The 11,500-nt window shown below is 29.6% G+C and overlaps 1 long non-coding RNA gene across 1 annotated transcript; it reads right to left on the bottom strand.

Annotated features, from left to right (window-relative positions):
- Positions 1 to 9,151: 9,151 nt before the first annotated feature.
- LOC150034380 (uncharacterized) lies at positions 9,152 to 10,243 on the bottom strand. The gene is made up of 2 exons (XR_016531483.1): positions 9,908 to 10,243; positions 9,152 to 9,441 (listed from the first exon to the last, which is right to left on the bottom strand). It is a non-coding gene; the product is annotated as an uncharacterized LOC150034380 (long non-coding RNA).
- Between the last annotated feature and the right edge of the window lie 1,257 nt (positions 10,244 to 11,500).

The following is an 11,500-nucleotide window of genomic DNA, read 5'->3' as shown; positions in this document are numbered from 1 at the left end:
GTTAGCTAACTCAAGTAGTTAACTTCTTTCCTTGTTTAATGACTTCCACAATCACTTGCTCTCTCAAGTAGTTAGCTATTTCTAATTAAACCAATTTGAAAAAACGATACGATGACTCATCACCCAAAATATGGATGTTAAATGGAAAGCATTGACAAGCACTACAACAACAAAATACTAACAACAAGAAAACAAGTATAGGCATATAGGAGCTGGTAACCCAGTTCGGCGATAAACCACCTACGTCTGGGGCAGTGTGCCTAGGAAAGATAATCCACTAATATTAAAGAGATAAGCAATTAAAACATAGTTCTTATCTGTAATACATCGACTACTACAATGACTCACATAGATCCCAAAACTTGTTCGTGTAGAAGAAGGTTCGTTTGTTGAGCGACAGTGAGATTTGGTAGACGATTGGTTTGGTGTTGTAGCGATAGGGAGAGGGGCTATTTTTTACGAGAGCGGGAGATAAAGAGAAGAAACGTTCTTCAAAGGTGAGTCTCTTGTTCTTTAGTATTTAATTTGTTGAAAGCATGCCATAATTTATTATGTGATGCATAACTTGTATGTATGTATGTGAATGCTTGTATTTCAGTCACAATGAATTTTGAACGATCTTGCTTTCGCTCATAGGTACTCTTTGATAAGAGTTTCTTCAATTGGTTCCTGTAGTAGAACATGCATCGGTGCTCTAATTACAGAATAGTTGTCATTCCATCTACAACAATCACAAGTTGAATTTTAACTATTAGTATTTCATAATGAACACAACAATAATGAGGTAAATATGCTTATCATACTGCAAATGGTCTGTCACCTAAGTTGTTCTCATATCGATGGAGTTGTTGAGGCGCTAAAAGAGGAAATCGATCCCAAGCCCAAATCTGCAGCAATAAAAGTGAGCCTGCAATGTCTTTGTCATCTATAACTGCACCCTTTCATATTTGCCTATATAACCATGCAAGACATCCAGGGGCCCCCAATTGTATGTCTCGGCAACATTAAAATCTACCAAGAGAGGAAGATACATCAGGTGCACTCTACTGTTGGATTTGTTGGGAAATTCCAATCCTCCAATCAACGTGAGAATATATGCTCGAGCATATCGTTGAAGTTCATCTTCATCTGCATTATCTGGTAGATGGGCAAAGTTGTTGAATTGATCATCTAATCGTGGCAGGCTAAGTGACCTCCCTTAAGAACGATATCATTCGTAGTTACGCCTAAAAGAAAGGCACAAAGTTGTTCCCAGTCATAATTTAGTGACCTGATCAATGGTCTTCTATTAATCGGGAGTTCAAATTGGATAACTACATCTTGAAGTGTAATCGTACACTCTCCATGCAACATGTTGAAAGTGTGTGTCTTCTACCACCATCGTTCCACTAATGTTGTTATCAGATGCCAGTCTAGTTGTATAAAATTGATACAGGAGACTCCGTAGAATCTTCCAGCTCATAGATAATTCAATATACGAGGGTCTGGGTCCTCTTACCTTCGAATAATAGCCTCTCATCGCCGATAATTCATAACATCAATATGCTCGTCTTCCCAAACTACTTTGGATCTATGGTTGCGTTGTAAGTATAAAATCAAGTCGTTGTATGGCCCTGTGGTAACATCCTCGTCCATCTGATCCTATAAAATCAGTATTAAATTTAACTTAAATATTTACTAAAAATCAATGTGATTACAATCAATAAATACAATGTCAATCAATAAGAAATACACTCTTCATTGTTACCAATTACAAAAAAAGTTACAAAAACGAGTCAATAAATAAATAAGTAACAGGAGTTACAATCAATAAGGACAATTAAAAATAAATAACTAAGTCACATCACGAGATCGATTGGAACAATTCCGTCTATTATGCCCTTCTGGTCTACAAATTGTGCAACGTGTCTTGTAACATTCCCTCCAATTTATCTCGTTTTTCATGCAAGAAGTAACGGCCTGCCAACTTTTCTAACTCGTGATTCGTCCGGATAAATAGTGGGGAAGTTAGGATCAGGCCAACATTTTTATCGGAGATGGGCTTGAGTTGGGGTGAATAATAGGCCAGGTAAGTGGGAATTTTGTAATAGTCTTCAATGTAGTCTAACCCAATGGTCTTACACGCAGCCATAGTGTGAGAACAGGGGATTCCATAACTCTGCCACTTATTGCATGTGCATGTTCTTTCACTTAATTTTATTCGGTGTGTGGTTCCACCCTTTAGTGTTATTAGGTTGATTGAGATGGTGACATCACACAACCTTGTTTGATGGTCAAATATGTTAACGGAATATTTAGTTGCACGTTGTTCCCAATGAGTTATTTTCTTTATGGCATACCTATGACAAATACGAAAATTACTTAGAATACCTCTACAGTTAGTATAAAACCGTGGGTAACTAAGAGGTGAATAATTTACCTTGTGAAACACTCTCTCGATTCAAGAGTAGTCTTTATTTCTACACGACGAGTAGAAAAATAAGCAATAGTTCAATAGAATGTTGCTCGGACTAGTCCAATGATGGGTAGCTTTCTGGCTCCTTTCAGAACAACATTTGTATTTTCGGCCACATTCGTGGTTAGCCATCCATAACGATGACCACCATCATGTGACTGTGTCCATTGCTTATGATCTATGGAAGCAAAATATCGTAAGCAATTAGGGTTTGCTGTTTGAAGTTCGACCAAACAGTCATTAAACTTTCGAACTTGAAATTTTGATCATACACTATACACCAAACTCTTCAATAGAATATTTCTATACTTGTCGTTAAAATTACTCACCACATATTGCAAGTAGAATCTGTAGTGTAATTTTACCCAACCGTTGTTAGGGTTTCTGACGGCAAATATTATGCCTTTGCGTCTATCTAAAATTAGACACATTCCCTCTCTTCCATGCACCACATGATCCCATAAATTTCTCAAAAATCAGCCCCATGAATCAGCACTTTCCTCCGATATAATAGTGTATGCAATTGGATAGACGTGAAGATTTGCATCGACTGAGGTAACTATCAATAATGTTCCTTCATACTTTCCATACAAATGGGTTCCATCAATTTGAAGTAGCGGCCTGCAATGCTTGAAACCCTCAATAACAGGTCCAAACGACCAAAACACACTATTGAACATGACAGTCCTATCATCACAATCCACCTTATTTAGCCTCCAATAGATAACTGTACTGGGGTTCGTGATTTTTAAGATATTCATCCATCTAAGCAGCAATTTGTACGATTCGACCAATTTCCGAATATCTTCGCGATTGCTTTTCTTCTTCCGTCCCACACTTTCCAGTAACTAATGGAATAATCATACCTTTTTTAGGTACAAAATCATGATAAATAAGTATGTGTTATTCCTATTTTTATAAAGGAATGTTTTCTTTTTTAAATAATGTCCACCTTCACACAAAATAATAATAAAAAATGGGTACAAAATCATGATAAATAAGTATGTGTTATTTCTATTTTTATAAAGGAATGTTTTTTTTTAAAAAAATAAAGGAATGTTTTTTTTTTTAAATAATATCCATCTTCAAACAAAATAATAAAAATAAAAATAGGTACAAAATCATGATAAATATTGTTATTAAAGACATGCATCATCACTTGACCATAAATCAATGATAAATATTATTTTATATTGACATGAATCTTTTTTTTTAATCATCCTAAAATTTACAATATTAAGGTGAATAATCCAAAATATATTGACATAAACGATAAACATAACAACAACAACAACAACAACAATAATAATACTAAGAATAACATTAACATTAACATTCAAACATTCAATATTCAATAATCGACAAATCATTCTAAATAATAGTAAATAACTATATACATAACCTTTGAATGACTTGATTGTAAAGATTTTTTAAGAAATAATAGCCATTATAAACACAATAAAAAAAATCAATGCAAAATTATGGACATTTTACATTTTTGTTTCATTTGAGAAAAAAAAGTATAATTTACCGACTATAAAATAAATTCTCCAATTAGTCCACTATAAAATATATTCTCCAATTAATCCATTATAACATAAAACGTCAATGTTTCTCCAATTAATCCACTATAAAATAAAGAAATAATATCCACTATTAAAAAAAATTTAACATAAAAATATACATTAATACCACTATTAACTTTATATTCTTATTTAAATACCTCTTTTTAGATTTCATTTTCTTTCTTTAATTCTTCTTATAAAAAAATTATCATTGGTTTTAGTTTTTTTTTTCTTTTCTCCACAAAACAAAGTAATATCACTATTTTTTCCATTAGGAACCTATTCTTAATTTTACATTTAAAATTATTAATAAATTTTAAAATTTTGGCAAAATGAAAAAAAAGATGAATGATTATGCTCCTAATTACTAATCTTTTTCTTTTACGTATGATTGATATAGATAGGTAGAATGATGGATTTTTAGATAACATTAGATTTTTTCTTTGAACGTGAATTAAAGATAAATTTTGATTTTTAAAAATTTGAATTAGATTATTTTTACTAAAAGTAAGGAGAAAATGTGATTTTTTTTTTCTTGTAAAAAAATCTCTCATTTTACATGTGATGTTGAAAGATATGGAAAATGTGATTTTTATTTTTTTTTCTCTTACTTATGATGCTAAAAAATAAGAGAAAAAGAAATTATTAATGATTTCAAATGTAAATTTTTTTGAATGCATCTTTCAAAGGCAAGCATTTCAATATGGACAAAAATAATGCCCTATTGATCTAAATAGTTTTAAAAGTGCTTTTTTATCTAATTATCTTTGTAAAGTACCTTATTTTTTCAAGTAAACGTTAGTACATTTGATTTTGAATTTATTAGATCATTGACTTAGTGAATTTTTTAAAAAATCTACAATCATTTAGAAGTCTAATTACCTATTTTTAATAGTTAACCCGAACATATATAACACAATATTAATCACACGTAATTCTCCTTTATGAAAAACTATGAAATTAAACCAATATAAAAAAATTATGAGAATCAATACAAAAGAAATTAACCAAATATAAAAAATATATCAACTTATTAAAAGAAAAATATTGCACCTTACCAAAAAAATTTTGAATGATGGTTTGTAGAACATTTCTTCAATATAATATCCACTGTAAACAAAATAAACATTTAAAAAATCAGTAAAGATTATCAAAAACTTATTTTTTTGTTAAATAACAAAAATATATCAACTTACCAAATAAAATATTGCACTGAAACAAATTAATAATATGAAGGTGAAAATTGTAATGGCTATTAAATTTGAAATGGTAAGAAAATATGGAAAGAAAATATGGGGAGAAAATATGAAGATGGAAGATTGATTCTTGGGTGTTTGAAAATGAAGGCAGAAGATGATCTCGGGTGTTTGAAAATAAAGGAAGAAGGTGAAGAAATGAAGGGAAGAAGATAGGATGATGGATGATCGAGAGTTTGGGAAAAAGACAAAAAATAAATAAATGGTGGAACAGTTGACGAGGTCTTTAGGGTCAAACTGACCGCGTCTGTTGAACAGATGCATTTAGACCGATTTGATAACTCTTCTTTTTCTGACCCACTGAATGTTGAATAGACGCATTCAGACATTCTTTTTTTTTTTTTAATGAATTGAAAAAAAAATAATAATAAAATATTCCATAATATGTCTATTTGGATAAGGACAAAAAAATAACCCCTTTTACCTAAATAAGTTCAAAAGTACCTCTTTTACCTAATTAAAATAAAAATTAACCCTACAAATCTAATTAACCCTTAGTTGGGGTTAGATTGGCTAAATTAAAAACTAGCCTAAATGTAAAAATTTAAATACCTAATATATATTTATATATTTTAAAAAATCTAATATGGGTCAAGGTTGGGGTCAGGGTTGGGGCAAGGATACCCTCACCGTTCCCGAAGAAGAACTCTAAAGAGGTCTCAGGTTTGATCCCATCCCCAGTCATGAGGTGGGACTGGGCGAGGAATTTTGCCAACCCAAGGTGTAGAAGTACCCCAGTTTTAAGCAATAGGTGATCGATTCAGGGATCAAATCATATGGAAAGCACTTTTTAATTGAAATTTGAACATTTCGTTTCTACTATATTAAAAGGGGCTATATGGGGAGAATCTTCCTCTCCCCATTTCGCCCTTCAATTTTTTTTGTTAAATGCCCTTTATACCATTTCCATTAATTACGTGTGTCTTTTCTTTTCTTTTTTGGTTTAGTTTTTTGTTTTCAACAAATTAGCCTTCTAGGAAGAGACATCACATGAGTGGAGAAGAGAGAAAAACAATATGAAGAGTGGAGAGAGGAGAGATTAAAAAGTAACAAGTATAAATTATATTCACACTCCTTTATAATTAAAAACAATTTTATTTGAACTATTTAGAATTTTTGTTCATATTTTTAACTTTTCTTCCCCAATTTTATACTTTTAAGACAAATACAATAACTGGATAAAAAAAATTATATCACTTTGTGTTGTGAATAAGTAATTTAATTTTAACTTTACATAATAATTAAATATCTTTTAAATAAATAATAAGCACACCTTATCTGCCATGGAATCCGGTTGATGTATCCCTTCACATAACTAAATATTTTCTAAAGAATAAATACAAGTATTCCTATTTTCTTTGGCCCAATCTCCATTTTAAGAATGTCATGGATAATCCATAAACTTATTTTCTTTGATGAGTAGATATGATTATTATCTCCATATTTAAATTTTGATTTATTATTATCCATTAACCATTATATTTGAGGAAAAAAATCAGATATGCATAGTATCTTAAGTTTAAATTTAAATACAATATTGACTATTAGATTTACATCTAACACTAACAAATATTACTTATTTTCTTTATTTTTTAAAATTATTTTTTAAGGAGATGAGCAAGATAAATTACAAGAAGCAAAAATAAAACAATAATTTGGTTGGTAGATAAGAAATAGAAGTGGGTTTGAATGAGGAAAAGGGAAGAGGAACGGATGCGAAAGTGAAGGATAAAGTTCAAGAAGGAGCATTATTAACATTGACAATTCTTTTGGATTAAAAAATGTAGCAGTTGAATTCAATCAAAGAGCAACAACACTTTCTAATTTTCAATTTGTAAGAAATTATATAAAATGTTCCTTTTCAACCATAACATTATTATTTTATTAGTTTCAAGTAAATCTTTGATTAGATTTCTATAGTTTCAACTTTATCAGGATCTTAGATATCTTATTTATGTTTGAACCAAATTTTTTACCTATTTTTCATTTTTTTTAATTTAACATGTTTATTTATTGTGTTAAGAGAACTATCCATGAAACTAACACAATGAGCAACAAGATCAAATTTGATAGATTCAAAAGATCCAAAACAAAGGTATTAGTATCATATATATCTCTAACCTTGAATTACACAAGTATGCCAATAAAACCACTATTCATCAAAATATTATTATTGAGTTAGTTGATGATTTATATCGTTATTCCATCAAGTTTAAATTTCATGTAAAAATTTATAGTTTATACTACTACCATTGAAAGTACATTGATTCAAAATTTATGTTTTAAGTGTTCCAAAGATCCTCAAACATATTCAACCCATTTTTATATTTGTTGTGAATTAACATAAAATACAATCTCTGTCTCTATATATAAACATACATATATATAGTTTTGGCTATTAACTATTTTATTATTATTAATTTTTATATAAGATATTTATTATTTAAATTTATTAAAATTTATATTAATTTGTTATTGAAATTTTCACAGATAAAATTCATGTTCTAAAGATCTTTATCCACATGCAAATGCATGTGTTTTATAATTAGAATTTCTAATTTTTCAATATATATAAATGACTAGTTCACCAAAATATTTACATTTTTTTTCAATTTAAAAAGATATAGTTTGATAATACACTTGGAAATGTGTGTTTTGATAATAGGTTGGAAAAGATAAATCCCAAGAAGAAAATGAAGATAAAAGGACAATGAAAAGAAACCGATAACATTATTTTCTTCACTACAATCATTTGCTGATTTCCATATGATTGTTATCTGATTGCTCTTTGATTTCCATATAATTTCTTTTCTATTATCTTATGATTACTATCTTATACTTGTTTCTAATTCATTCTCTATTTGTTTTAGGTTGCTGAGAATAGAATGCAGACAAGAAAGTCTGAAGTGGAATATGAACGACCAAGAAGAAAATTGAAACTCACATCCAAAGCTATTGATTCGAAAATGGCGAAAAAACAAAAATCTCCAAAGAAGACACGAAATACAAGCATTATTATTGAGCCACATTCTTTCGATTTGAACATTTTACAACCAAAATGAAAAAAAAAATTCTTTTGGTAACTTTTGTAGACGTTGGTGTTGATGTGGAATTCCTAGACTAGTTTTGTGTTTGTTTTTTGTTGATAATTTCTTGAACAATATTTTATCACATAATGTTAGACAGTGGGAATATTTTTGTTGATAATGACTTTGATATTAGCACATATGTTGATAGTGAAATAGATGTACTTACATTGTCATTCAGGAATGAAAAGTTCTTAATTACCTAAATTGTGTGCATTACATATCTAGCATTGTTACTCCATGTCAGATAGTGATATTGTTATAAATTGTTTTTCAATTACTGTCTGATTAACTTCTAATAGAATTATATTCAAGAGCAACATAAGAATGTAGATTGGGAATTTAAAGTCGAAAAATAGGTTTCAGGATGGAGATTTCTGTGAAAGAAAACATTGTTATAAAGAAAAGGCAATTGAAAACACAACTAATGTTCATTCGTAGAACCAAAACCTGCTCTTCTTCCCTTCATGCTTATGTTTATACATCAACTGGTTACCTTCTGATCGCCATATAATTGACTTCTATTTTTTTTTCCAGTTCGTTAATTTCTTATAGTTATTTGATTGCATTCTGATTGCCTTTTATTTTTGTCAATTAAACAATAGTTCCTAATAGTTATCTGATTTTGTTCTTATCGGCATACGATTGTCTTTTGATTTTTATCATATTGTCATATGATTATCTTTTAATGTGAATGTATTCAAGAGTATCTGATTTGCATATATATAACTTTAATATGGTGCAGAGAATTTAAATTTCACTCATAGAATAATAACAACATCATTCATATGCTAAAAAAAGATTGAAAATCAATCCACTAATATACTAAAAAACCACCAAAACAATAAACCGTTGTACTGAACCTATTAAAACAATAGATTGTTCTTACTTCAGTGAGAAAAAAATATATTCAAATAAAAACAAACAATAAAGCTACCTTTGATGCTCATAATATGATCATTCAAATACGTTGATTTTTACATGTTTTTTAATATGACCACTATGCTTACAATGGGTACACTTCTTCCAATTTCCTAATTCATGATTTGAAGGGTTCCTTTGCTTTCGGGATCTTTCTGCTGAACGTTTAACAATCAGAGGCAATATAGTGTCATTTACCAATACAATACTCCATTCATTATGGTTACCAATAAGGCGAACAACACCATTATAAGTCGATACCAATGTGCTAGCAAAATAATACTTTGAGACAGATTTAAATTAAGGGTACGAATGACAACAAGAGTATGCCTACATGTTATTTGTTCCAAATCCCAAATACGACAAGTGCAACTATTACAATTCAACTTTACCAAAAAGGTTTTACCTCCATCAAGTACTTGATATTCAAAATCACCAAAAGGGTTAACTTAAAAAAAAAATTATAAAAGAAAAATAAGTAATATAAGCATGGAAAATAAAAGAAAATAACTCATAAACTAATTCATAGAGTTTAATATAATGAATATAATATGGCAATCCGATACCAATTTGACAACAATCAGTATAAGATAACGATGCAACAATCAAACAGTAATTACTTACAGTGAAATTTTGTGATTCATTAGCTAGATTTCTCATCACTCCTTCAACCCAACTAGTCAAAATACTCTTCAAAGAGGATGTTGATTTACTTCTATCATAAAACCACTATTGAAGTAACTCTTGGATTGCATCAAGCAGTAGAGTGATGGGTAAATTTCTATCATCCTTCAACATTGAATTCAAACTCTTGGAACTATTAGTTGTCCTCATTTGATATCTTCTTTGCTTAAAGCAGACATAGGCCCATCTCTCAAATCCCATTCTTAAGATATTTTGTAATAGATGGTATATTGACTCCATCCATCTTATATACAACTCAAAATCATCTATTGTATATGATTTTGCACACCGATGAAAAAACTTTTTCTATTGTAGAATCTTTGAATAAAAGCTTGTTTATAAGATGTTCCATACAAACAGAATATTGAGACAATGGAAACACATTTAAAGCAGCTTTTGAAATGCTTATATGCCTATTAGGTACAATAACTAATCCCTCCCAATCTCTGAAACAAGCTTTTAACTTCTCAAAAAACCACTTCCAAGAGGCATCATTTTTTGAATCAACTATACTGAAAGCAAGAGGAAAAATAATACTATTATTGTCCATCGTTGAGGCAGTCAATGACGTTCTAGCAAATTTACACTTTAAAAATGTCCTATCAATAGAAATATTCGGTTTACATTACATCCAACCTTCAATTGATGACTCCATAGCCATGAAGCAATATTTAAAATGACCATTTGAATGTAATTCATTTAGTAAACGACCTTACAAAAAAGAGGAGAAAAAATAAAGCACTTAGTATAGGTATAATTTGTTCACTAATATACTAATTAATAGGTATATCAGTCAATTGATTACTAACTGATTACTATAGGATTGATCAATGACATACCAAAGTAAATGAAAAAAGAAAACTTAGATTCATTTCTTTTAACTTCATAAAGAATTTAGGAATCAATGCATAAGAACCACCAACATCAACTTAGATTCATTTCTTAACTTCATAAAGAATTTAGGAATCAATGCATAAGAACCACCAACATCTTCTTTCAGCATCTTCATAATGGATTCTTTTTCCCTTCAAGTTTTATAATAACTAACAACAACCCCATAATTCATTCTCATATGATGTATAATATTTTTTTTTGTGTTAAATGATCATAGCTATATCCATTCAATGACTAACTGTGAAAATGTTTGCTTGTGAGAAGCATGAACCACGAAAAAGAAATCATGTTCACTAATATACTTTCGAATCATCCACAATTCACTACTTTTATAACATAATGCTCTAACAAGCCATTGGCAACCATCTTGAGTACATTCCAATGTTCGATTTAGTGGTCTAAATCTCATTCATGGTGTAGTTTGTAATTTGTAAATACGAATTATTTATTTCATAAAATAAGAAGTATCTTATTTGACATTTAGATAACATTAACTCAATCTGGTAAACTAAGATCCAAGATTTTTTCCAATGAAACTTGAACAGTATGTGGTAGACATACAGAATAATCATGTTCAAGTAATAACCTAAAAGATCCGTAGCATATGATTAAGTTTGGGTGACTTATTCTGGCAACACT

The sequence above is a fragment of the Benincasa hispida genome, chromosome 8 (assembly GCF_027475165.1).
Source record: "Benincasa hispida cultivar pf3 chromosome 8, pf3_genome.v1.1, whole genome shotgun sequence".
Classification (NCBI taxonomy): domain Eukaryota; kingdom Viridiplantae; phylum Streptophyta; class Magnoliopsida; order Cucurbitales; family Cucurbitaceae; genus Benincasa; species Benincasa hispida.
The sequence above is the reverse complement of the archived record's forward strand: the minus strand, read 5'-3'. Positions and strand labels throughout refer to the sequence as shown.